Source organism: Ursus arctos, unplaced genomic scaffold (genome assembly GCF_023065955.2).
Source record: "Ursus arctos isolate Adak ecotype North America unplaced genomic scaffold, UrsArc2.0 scaffold_20, whole genome shotgun sequence".
Lineage (NCBI taxonomy): Eukaryota > Metazoa > Chordata > Mammalia > Carnivora > Ursidae > Ursus > Ursus arctos.
This window is the reverse complement of record NW_026622875.1, coordinates 31,315,250-31,327,177: the sequence shown is the minus strand read 5'-3', so window position 1 is coordinate 31,327,177 and position 11,928 is coordinate 31,315,250. Positions and strand designations below refer to the sequence as shown.

The following is an 11,928-nucleotide window of genomic DNA, read 5'->3' as shown; positions in this document are numbered from 1 at the left end:
CCCCTTCCTTTCTCCCTGCTTGTGTTCTCTCTCTCTCTCAAATAAAATCTTAAAAAAAAAAAAAAGAATAGGATGCTTAGGGGCACCTGGGTAGCTTGGTCAGTTAAGCCTCCGACTCTTGGTTTTGGCTCAGGTCATGCTCTCAGGGTCCTGGGATCAAGCCCTTCATTGGGCTCCCTGCTCAGCTGGGAGTCTGCTTCCCCTCCCTGTATCCCTCTGCCTCTGACCCTCCCCCCACTCCCCTTGTGCTCTCTCTCTCAAATAAATAAACACATGTTTAAAGAAGAGTCAGATACTTAAACAACTGAGCCCCCTAGGTGCCCCCAAAAAAGAACATTTTAGAAGTCAGTTATTGGTTTCTTTCCTAAAAGATGAAAAAAATAAAATCTCTACAACACAAAAGTTGAGGAACATGTTAAATTGAGGGTAGAAATGCAAAATGTTCTGGCTTACTTAAAGAAATAATGGATAAAAATCTGGAATATGATAGCGTATTTTTAGAGCGGTGACAGTCAAAGGCTGAGAACTCTGTCATGTTGTAGGAAACATGGAACATTTTCAGAATATAGAGGAGAAAATTGAAGAAAAGAAACTGATCAGGAAGATGATAGATGGGAAAGAATAGTAGAGATTTTGTTTTAATAAATTAAATGAGAAAAACAAAGACATAGCATTGGCTGACAGTGAAGAAAAACTATCTAGAGCTAAATAAAACCTTAAATTCAAAATTTGAAAAGGCTCTGTCTTGTTCTTGGTAAAGTTAACAAAATATTCAACATGTAGGAATATCCTGGCAAAAGTTTTAATATCAAAAGAGGAAGAAGGAAATTTTGTAAAAAACAAATTAGAAGTATCCAGGTTGAAAAGGAGTGTTAAGTGTAAAAACAAACTAAAACATTAAGCCCCCTTCAGATTATTTCTCCATGGTATTTAATCACAGAAGACAATGGAATAATATCGCCCATCTTTTACGGGGGAAATAAAGTGACGTAAAAATTCTACATTTTGTCAAATGTTTTGGGTGTTCAAAAGTCAGAGATATCCTGAGATAAGAAAGAACTCTGAAAAGTAATAATTATTCTTCCTTTCTTAAGAAAAATTCTCAATTATGTATTCCAGTTAATTGAATAAATCCAAGTCTGAAGAAAGAGCTCTGGTTCTGCTCTGTTGCTATAAACCTCCTACCGCCTGTTCTCACGGTTACAATGAAACAATTTGCACAAAATACAAAAACAACTCCTTGAGATCTGAAAGGTGAACAAAAGGATGCAGGTTTTGGAGAGGAATTAAATCATGTAGGGTTGTATTTGTGTTCACCTTTTTTTTTTTTTTTTTTTTTGGTTCCTCTCTTAAAGCTTTGTTTTAAGGGCAGGCTCCCTTTCATGCAAAGGCAAGATGGTCACAGCAGCCCTGGCAGCTAAATCTCTGCTAGAAACCTTGTCTTTCTGGCCAGGAACCAAAAAATGTAGACCCTGTGGGCCAGATTGCATGGGGAGACACAGAGCCCAGGCTAGGTCTGTTTTTTGTAATCCCTTGAGTAGCTGCTTAGAAAAAGAAATTCAGCCAAAGCCAACTGGTAAGTTAGAATGAAATGCTAAATATATTCAAAGAATCAAAGAGAAGGCAAAAAAGTGGAAATGATATTAAAAAAAGAAGAAAAATTAGACCAAGAAAAACTGATAATACAATGGTAGACTAACTCCAAACAAATTATTATTATTATTATTATATTAAATGTTAATGATTTATTTTGATATTCTAGTAAATGTTATGGTAATTATTATATTACCATATTATTATTACATTATTTTATTTATTATTTTAAACGTTAATTATTTTTATTATTATATTAAATTATTGTTATATTAAATGTTAGTGGTATAATCACTCCAATTATAAGACAAATATAAACAGAGTGGATAAAAATATGTTCTTCCTGAAAAGGCATACTTTAAATATAAAGACACGTAAAGATTAAAAGTAAATGGATGGGAAAAAGACATGCCATGCAAACTGTGTGCATAAGAAGAACGAAATCATCATTTTAAATATTACATAGAATAGGCTTCAAGACAAGAAAGTTACCAGAAACAAATGGGATATTTCATAATGATAAAAGGAACAGTTTATCAGAAAGACACAACAGTTATAAGTATGCATGTCAACAATAGAATCTCAAAATACATGTAGCGAACATTGACAGAATGAAAGGAAGAAATAGATAATTCCACAATTACAGTATTTTACATATAACACTCCTCTTCCAGAAATTGATAGAACAACTGGACAAAAAAACATTCAGGAGAGCCACAGAATATCTGAACACCACTGTTGACCCCTTTGATGTCACTGATATTTATAGAACACTGCATCCAACAACGGTAGACTATGCATTCTTCACAAACGCACATGGTGTATTCATGACGATAGATCGCGTGCTGGGCCACAAGACAAGTCTCAATAAATTATACAGGATTCAAATCATACAAAGTGTATTCGCTGACCACAATAGAATTAAACTGAAATTAATAATAAAAAGAGATCCAGAAAAACCATGAATACCTGGAAATGAAATAGCATATTTCTTTTTTTTTTTTTTTTTAACACGTAATGCTTCCTGAATTTGCATGTCATCCGTGTGCAGGGGCCAAGTTAACCTTCTCTGTGTGGTTGCAACTTTAGTATATGTGCAGCCGAAGTGAGCACATGGAATAGCATATCTCTAAAAGATTCATGGGCCGAAGACAAAATCACAAAGGAAACTAGAAAATACTTTGAACTGAATGATAATGAATTCAAGTTTACAGGAGGCAGAGCAAGCAATCTCAAGAAGGAATCTATAGATTTATACACTTAAGAAAGAAGAAAGATCTAAAATCACAGACTAATATCCCACATTAAGAAACTAGGAAAACAAGAGCAGAGTAAGAATAAAGCAAGTAGAAGGAAGGAAATTACAAAGAGAAGAGAATAAGACATTGAAAGAGAACAGACAATAGAGAAAATTAACAAATCTAAAAGCTGGTCCTTTGAAGAGATCCACAAAATTGATGAACTTTTAATGAGACTGATGAAAAAAAGGGAGAGAACACAAATCACTAATAGCAGGGATGAGGGGGGATTACCAATCACAGATCCTTCAAAAATTAAAAGGATAATAAGAAAATACTATAAGCATCTTTTTTTTTTGCCAGCACATTAAAAAAACTTAGACAAACGGACAAATTTCTTGGAAAATACAACTTACCAAAAATGACAAAAGATAAAACAGAAAATCTGAATAGCCCTATTATATGTATTAAAGATCAAATTTGTTATCTAAAACTATTGCACTGAGACAAATCTAGGTCCCAGTGGTGTCAATGGTGAAGCCTATGAAAAATTTCATGAAGCAAAAACTTACCTTACATGAATTTTTTTTCCAGAAAATAGAAGTGATCGCTGCACAACTTATTCTAAGATGCTAGCGTCACCTTTATAACAAAACATTCAAAGAAATTACAAAAAAACCCCTACAGATCAACATCCCTCCTAATCCTAGATATAAAAATCATTAACAAAATATTAGCAAATGGGCAACAAGGGTCAAAAAGTACAAACCTCCAGGAATAAAATAAGTAAGTGATAGGGACAGAGTCTACAGCATGGTGACTGTAGTTAATAATACCGTCTTGTGTATTTGGAAGTTGCTATGAGAGGAGATCTTTGAAGTTCTTATCACAAGAAAAAGAATTTTTTGCAACTATGTATGTGCTTATTGTGGCTTATTGTGATGATCATTTTGTAATATATAAAAATATTGAATCATTATATGGTATACCTGAAACTAATATAATCTCCTATGTCAATTATACTTTAGTAAAAAATAAATGGACTCCAACAAGACAGAAGATACATCATGCCTAAGTAGAGTTTATCCTAAGAATGTAAGGTTGATTTAACATTCGCGATGAATCAATATAAATCATTATATTAACAGAATACACTAAAAATCATCTTATTTTTATAGATGATGAAGCATTTGACAAAATTCAACCTCCTTTTTAAAAAGATTTTGTTTATTATTTATTCGACAGCAAGAGAGCACAAGCAGGGGGAGTGGCAGAGGGAGAGGGAGAAGCAGACTTCTGCTGAGCAGGGAGCAAATAATCCCAGGACTCTGGGATCATGACCTGAGCTGAAGGCAGACATTTAACTGACTGAGCCACCCAGGCGCCCCAAAATTCAACATCCTTTAATGATATAAACTTTCAGTGAACTAGAAATAGTAGGGAACTTCCCCAATTGATAAAGGGCATCTACAAGAAACCTATAGCTGATATGCTTAATAAAGGACTGACTTGTTGTCTGCTGAGGTTGGGAACGAGGCAGGAATGTGTGCTTTCAGCACTTGGTTGGCCTTCTGAACTCAGAAGAACTGCATTTGTAATCATACCTTGCATTTCAGACTACAGAAGCTTGAGCAGTTTAAGCTCTCTGAGGCTGTTTCTGCATCTATGAAGTGAGTATAATAATGCTTGCTTTGGGAGTCGGGTTAAGTACCTAGCACAATGCCTAACAGCAAAGAGGTTAATAAACCTGAGTGTTACATTAGCACCTACCCAATAGTCTATAAGCTCTCTGAACGCAGAAACCATTTCTCTTTTATTTATTTCCATCTCTTCAGCACTTAGCTCAGTACCTAGCACAAAGTGGCTATTATCTAAATATTTGTTGACTAAATTATTAGGATTAAAACACTGATGAATGGGACCTTAAAGATTCTTTAGCTTTCTAAATGAAATTCCAAGACTGGGCCGTTCCCACTGAAAAATAGTTTTCTCTGATTTGTTTGATGAAGTTTGTGTTGAGTCGTTTATCTTCACTTGATCCTTGGTTCCCTTGGGGGAGTCCTGTTAACCATGGACGCTTTGATTACAAGCTCTGAGATGAAACAGATGCCTTGGCATTGTACTCAGGACCCGCTCCTCTAAGTCTGTTTCTCAAGTGAGCAGTCCTTCAGTCTAGCTAAGTTCATTTCTCCACCCTTCCTTGACCATTTTTGCGTTGTACCACTTCAGCCCTTGCTAGGGTCATGTGCTCTGCCTCAAATGCCTCCTTCCCTCTTTTCTCTGATCAACATCCTACCCCATCTTCCAGGCCTCTCCCTCAAGAGACCTTCTCCCGTCTGACCTTTATCTTATCACAAATGTTATTTCCGTACCCTGAACTTTGGAGGAAGTATAATTTAGAATAAAAAAAATTCTCCTGCCAATGCAGAAATTCCTCTCCACTAAATATAGGAAAAACAGAAAACAGTTGGCTATTGAACCAGACTGTGATGGGCGTCACAGGCCATCTGCTATCCAGTTGCACAGACAGAAAGAAATCTCAGCCTTCTGTACAGCCAAGCAGGTATAAGCCACTGCACGCATGTTCCGAAGAAAAAGTACTAGATCTCATGAAAGAGGCTTCGATAGCACCCTTTGTCACACGTAGTTCATCCTGAATCCATCTGGTAATTGGGTGGCTATCTGTGTTTGCTAACTGCCTTGATCCAAAGGAAAAATAACGTTTCGTATCTTTACCGTGAGAGGTAGTTTTGCAGCTTGGAGTCAGGTGTCCTGCCAAAGTTAGGATCCTACCCTACCATGGAAACTGGGAGATGGGCGTGATATCTTCTTCAATTACAGTTTAAAGAGACAGCTCCCAAATCCTTGAGAAAAACATTTCTGGGTTGTAAAACTGTCAAGAGGTTTATTTAGCTTTTTTACAGATTTACATATGTCTCAAAGAGGCAGAAAAAGAATTTAGAGACACAATTTTTCTGAAGTAAATGCTCTAATAAAAGGGAAGTGGGAAGTCTCTTCCTTTTTTTATATACTAGAGAGACTTAAAAATGCGTTTTTGAATTTGTATTTGCCCTTACGAACTCATACAGCCTTTTTGGTTAGTGCCATTAAGATGCTACTCCATTGTTAGAGGTATTGGTATACTTCTCATCTCTTTCCTGCTGGATTGTGGTAGAAAAGGTGTCCTATGCGTTTGTACTGTGGCACCTGATGTGTCCCAACTACATGACTGGAGGTTAATTAAAATTGATTGGATAATCGGTATGCCTGTGTGGCGTAATACCCAAAGTTTGGTTATATTTCAAAGCCACTTTACTCTCAGTTATGGACCAACTAATCTGCTATTACGGTGTTAAGTTTGATAAATGCACTTTGGAGGAAAGAATTAAAAATCAATTTCAAGGGCAAGATCTACATATTGCTAAGTTCTGCTTAAAATTTCATCATGGCTTCTAAATGTCACAGTCAGAACCTTCGGTGTAGAAGGCATGGCACTGAAATCATGAGTCAGAACACTGATACACATGCAAGACACAGCAGGCCCGCAAATGAATGTGCAGGACTCCAGGTCCCAGACTTGTCACCCATTCGACCTGTGTGTTATTAGCATTTACCTTTCTATTCACCCCATCTCTGGCTTTGATCATCAATTAATGAGTGTCCCCAATCTCTTCTGGCTCTCATCTTCTGAGTCGCTGTGGTCCTCTGTGGCTTGGCCTCAACTTACTCTCTTGGGAACTGCCTCCTCGAGGAGCCCAGGTAGGTGCACCACATACATTTAATGGAAACTTCCTGTTTTCCTGGTGCTGGTACTAGAGGAATCAGTATTTAAAAAATAGTCCCTATGGCTGCGAAGTTGGAAGGACGCCATGTGTATTGAATTCGGCTAAGCCAAGCAAAACCTAAGAACTTCAATAGTGAATAAAATTGTGAGAGAAAAAGGATCAAGTCTTCCACTCTTTGAGGGCCTATCGTTGAACAGCTGCAGTAGGTTGTAGTTTACGCTTGAGAGAGAAAAGCCCAATAAAATGGGGGAATTAATGAGGTTTGGTGGGGAGCACAGAGAAATGGAACACTCTGCAAGGGAAAGGCCAGGGAGAACTTCCCGGGGAGATGGCGAGGGAAGAACGGACTTAGGATAACATGTCTAATGAGAATTTTTTTATTAGTTTGCTCTGTGGTGGATGTTTAGAGCCTGTACTGGTTAAGGGCAGTATGACAACTACCCACGCGAAGGTCTTCAACAAAATCTGCGTTGCTCACTAATGCTTTTAATATGAACGAATTCTCTTTAGGCAATGCAACCAGTGTGGAATGTGGGGTGGTCAAGCACATAAGGAGCAAAAACAGAGACTCCATATGGGGACATCTGACCTCTGGGTTCCACTAGTCTTTGTGAGTGTGAACTTAAAATTATTTCCACAAAGGTGATGATTCCTGACTCTTTTCTAACTTTCTTAAGGCTGGGATAGAGACAGTGGTTTAATTAAAACATAATGCAGAGATTAAGTGGATTAAAGAAGAATTTCCCAACAGTGGTATTGCTGAATATTGGTATGATTTCAAAAAAAAGTATTCAAGAATCAAATGGGGGTGGAAAAGTTCTCTTATCTCTTTCTAAAGACGAAGCCTCCTTTTCAAGATACATTTTCATTGGACCAAGATGATAGTATGGCCTGGACTACTTAAACTTGTGAGCTGACCTCTTTGACGGCTCCTCGGCTTGGCAGGACACGGCCGGAGTAGCTCCCGCTCCACTACTAGGGGCATTATGAGGTGGTCTTCAGCTACTGTTCCCACAAAGGCTGAGGGCCTCTCAATCTCTCCCCCTCCCACTGCGCAGAGCTGTCTCCCCTCAATTTCTCACATTTTCATAGAAAGCCATTCCACTTGCACTCAACTGTCTTGATTTCACATGTTCACATCTGCTACTTGACATTGTTTTCCAAGTATGTGAAAACTTTTATACTGAAGAAGATGATTTTGTTTGGTTTAAGGAGACAAAAACATCCTCTAGCTAAAGCACCCATTTTTCTCAGCTATTAGGATTGTGATAAGAAAAACAACTTTTTTTCTTATCCCACCCATCTCATTAAAAGCTGTCATTCCCCCTGGAGCTCAAGCCAGAAACTGTAAGACTAGCTCTAACACTACTCTTCCCTTCATATCTCATGTCAGATCTATTGCCAAACCAAAGTACTTTCATTTCAAATTACAGCAGGACTCTGGCCACTTGCCTCCATTTACATGGCCGCCAGTCGCCATCCCTCTGATCTGGGCCACTGCGCCAGTCCCCAGTGCGGTTCCTGCGCGTCCATCCTCTCCGTTTGGTTATCACAAAGCAGGGACAGGGTTCTACTTAACATGTAAATGGACTCATGTCACTTTCCTTCCTAAAACCTTTCAAAGGTTTCTCAAAGTGTTTGATAAAATGCAAACCCCACAACAGGCCTGCATAATGTTTGACCCTGCTTACCCCTCTGAGCATGTTTTGGGCTATTTCCCCCCAGTGCTTTTGTTTACTAAATTGCTTACCTAGTTCCATTGTATTTGGATGAATAGTATTCGCAGACTTACCAAAGCTTAGCCTATAGCCTTAGCCTATGGAATGGTTCTGACGGCTCATACTCAACCATACGCCAGTGGCATTTCTAAGGTTTCTCGCTAACGTATTTAACCTTAGATGAAGTTAAATAATGCACCGTGAGTTTAGCTACTGCAGACATATGTCTTTCCCAATTAAACTTGAAACTGCTCTCTACCTCTTCCAAAGTGTCAACTTTCTTTAGTTGTTTGAAGTCATACACATATTTCTTCCAGCATTTTAATTTTGAATCTATAACAGTGTACAATGTATCACGCAGGCAAAGTGTATATCATATGTAAACATATTATACAAATTTATTTCTGCCTTGATCACCATGGAAAAGCATTGGACATATAAAAAAAATTTGATCTTTGGGACTCCTGGGTGGCTCAGTAGGTTAGAGCCCGACTCTTGATTTCAGCTCAGGTCATGATCTCAGGGTTGTGAGATTGAGCCCCATGATGGCTCAATGCTCAGCATGGAGTCTGCTTGAGATTCTCTCTCCCTCTCCTTCTACCTCTCTCCACTTGCACACACATGCTCTCCCCGCCCCCTCAAAAGTCTCAATCTTCTTCAATCTTAATCTTAAAATTTTCTGAGTAATTGCTCAATGTTATGGGGTTTTTTAAGGGGAAAACAACTGGGAAAAGCTGCAAATCATAGCTAAGCCAAAAAGTTTGGTGTGTTTCCTTTTAACCATCAGAGACCCCAGCAGATGGGCCATCAGCATGGGACTTGTGTCAAAAAATGGTAAAAAGGACACATTTAATTAGTCATATCAATCATCTATCACATTGGTGGTTTCCACTTTTCTTAGTTTTAGATGGCAGACTCAAATTAAATAATTTGAAGAGTTTAATAAAAGGACTGTTTATAGAGATATAGGTAGGGTTGGGGAATAGTAAGTAGGCATGGTATGGTATTGAACAATGGGGACAATTGAGCAATGTAATTATTTCTGTGGAATTTGGGTCTACTTATTAGAGCAATTAGCCTATTCTAATACATAAGTGAGCTTTTAAAATTTATAATTAATTTAAAATATATTTAAAATATATGTTACCTATATATATTTCCAAGTTAATTATTAAATAGATAGTAAATGTATATGGATCAAAAATCAAAAGAATAAAAGGTTTACAGTGGTAAGTCTGCCTCCCTCTATTCCTCACAGGCAACCATGCTCGTTAGTGAATTTGTGAGTCTTCCACAGATATATTGTATATAAACAAGCAAATAAAAATATTCTTTTTTTCTTTTTTTAAACATAAATCTTAGTAACAGTGTACGTACTTACTCTATATTGCTTTTTGTTCTAAGAATTTTACATTCAGGGGCGCCTGCGTAGCTCAGTCAGTTGAGCCTCTGACTCTTGGTTTAGCCACATGTCATGATCTCAAGGTTGTGAGATTGAGCCCCAGGTCAGCTCCATGCTCAGGGGGGAGTCTGGTTGAGATTCTCTCCTTCTACCCCTCCCCTGCTTCATGCATGCATGCACGTTCTCTCTCTCCGAAATAAATAAATGAATAAAGAAATAAAGAAAAACAAGAATTTCGCATTTATTAACTCACTGAATCCTCTATAAGATATACACTGTTATAACCCCTAATATACAGATGGGAAAGCTGAGGAACAAGGAAACTATATGACTTTTTGAGATCACATAGCTTGTAAGTACTGGGGGTAGAATTTGAACCTCGGCCATCTGATTCTAGAGTCTGTCTTCTTAACCACTAAATTGTATGGATTCAGAGATGACCAGAAGTAACATAATAATGTATTTTATTCTGCATATTTTATAAAGATAGTATTGCACTCTTTTTATGGTATTGTAATGCATTTTTTTAAAAATTCAGTTTATTCCCTTCTACTAGTTAAGAAATTATGTACTCTCTCTTTTTTAAGTCATTACTCTCAAAAATATAACATGTATACTCAACATAATAAAGTCAACAATTAGTATTTCTATTCTATTCAAAATTCAGAAAGAGTTTGCATGTGCTCTGGCTGGGTAGCACATGGAACCGCCGGCACGGAAGCACTTTAACGTCTAGGTCTGACGATTACCGAGGCAGATGTAGTACAAACCTGAATCCCAGACCCACATCGGAGCAAGCCTACGGTGATCATCTCTCAGCAAGTCTGCTGTTTTACTTTTATAATTTTTCCCATGCAGAAAAGGAGCAGAAAGAGCTCCTTCCCATATTGGCTTCCTTTGTAAGTACTTCCTTTGTAAGTAAGACTTTTCTTCAAGGACCCTGTAAGTGACTCCTGACATGTTTCAGTCTAAGGGCTGCTCTCCTGTTCCCTGAATCAGCTAGCCATGTCTCCCAAACCCTAGGTTCCTGAAATTGGCTTTTTTTCTCCAAGAAGCGCCAACTTTTGTCCATCTTTGCCTACTTCTGTAATTTTAACTTACTCTTTATTTTTTCTGGCCTTCAGGGATCTTCTGTACTTCTGTATGAGCTCAGCCAAACCTTAGAAAAATATGTGAGTTGTAATTTACCTAGCAGCTCATCGTTTTTGACAATGGAGGAAGGGTTTTCAGAATGCCGTGTCTGCCGTACTGCCCAAGGCGGAACTCATGGAGTGATCTTTTCAAAATGTGAGCTTTGTACCCTTACTTAGAATATTTTAATGGGGTCTCAATAATCTTAGAATAAAGATTAAAATATATCTTTGACATGGACTGTAAAGACCTCCTTAATGTAGTTGTAATTTTGCATTTATTTGAGTTATCATTTTATTAATGTCTGGCAGCCAGTCTCCAAGATGCCCTATGATTCCCACCTCCATGTATTTACGCCTTGTGTAGTCCTTTCCCATACTGACTGAGGCTGGCCTATGGAACCCAGTATACTGTGGAAATTACTGTGTGTGACTTCTCAGGTGAAAGCATGGAAGCCATTTTTATTTCTGCCTTGCTGTCTTGGATCGCTCATTCTTGGGCTAGCCAGCTACCATATCATAAGGTTAGGCAACCTTCTGTCAATAGCTATGTGGGTGAGCCATTTTGGAAACATATCTTCCATCTCCAGTTGAGCCTTCATCTGGCCAACATCTTGACTCTTGAGAAACCTTAGCCAGAACCACCCAGTGAAACCATTTCCAAATTCCTGACTCACAGAAATTGTCTGAGATAATAAATAATCACTGTAGTTTTAAACCATTGGGTATGGAAGCAATTTATTGTGTGGCAAGAGATAATGATAGATAACCAACAAAATGTCCACCTCTTTTCCAATACCAAACACTGTACAAGGCAGGGATTCTGTTAGGTTTTATTTTTTATTGCACGACCTGTGCCGGGCATATAGTAGGGACTAAATAAATGTTTGCCAAATTGATAAATAAAGCAATGAATGTAAAGATTGCATGTCCTGTTCTTCAGAAATGACCAGAAGAACACCATGGTGGTAAGATGCTAGAATAATTATGCTGACATAATATAGTGACCTGTATTTTCCTTATGGACTGAGAATTTTTGAACCTGGAGTGTGCAAATGTGGA

General features: G+C 37.9%; 1 non-coding gene across 1 annotated transcript; it reads right to left on the bottom strand.

The window, feature by feature from the left end:
- Positions 1–2,599: 2,599 nt before the first annotated feature.
- LOC113254177 (U6 spliceosomal RNA) lies at positions 2,600–2,706 on the bottom strand. Its single transcript, XR_003315703.1, has one exon. It is a non-coding gene; the product is annotated as a U6 spliceosomal RNA (small nuclear RNA).
- Positions 2,707–11,928: the final 9,222 nt, after the last annotated feature.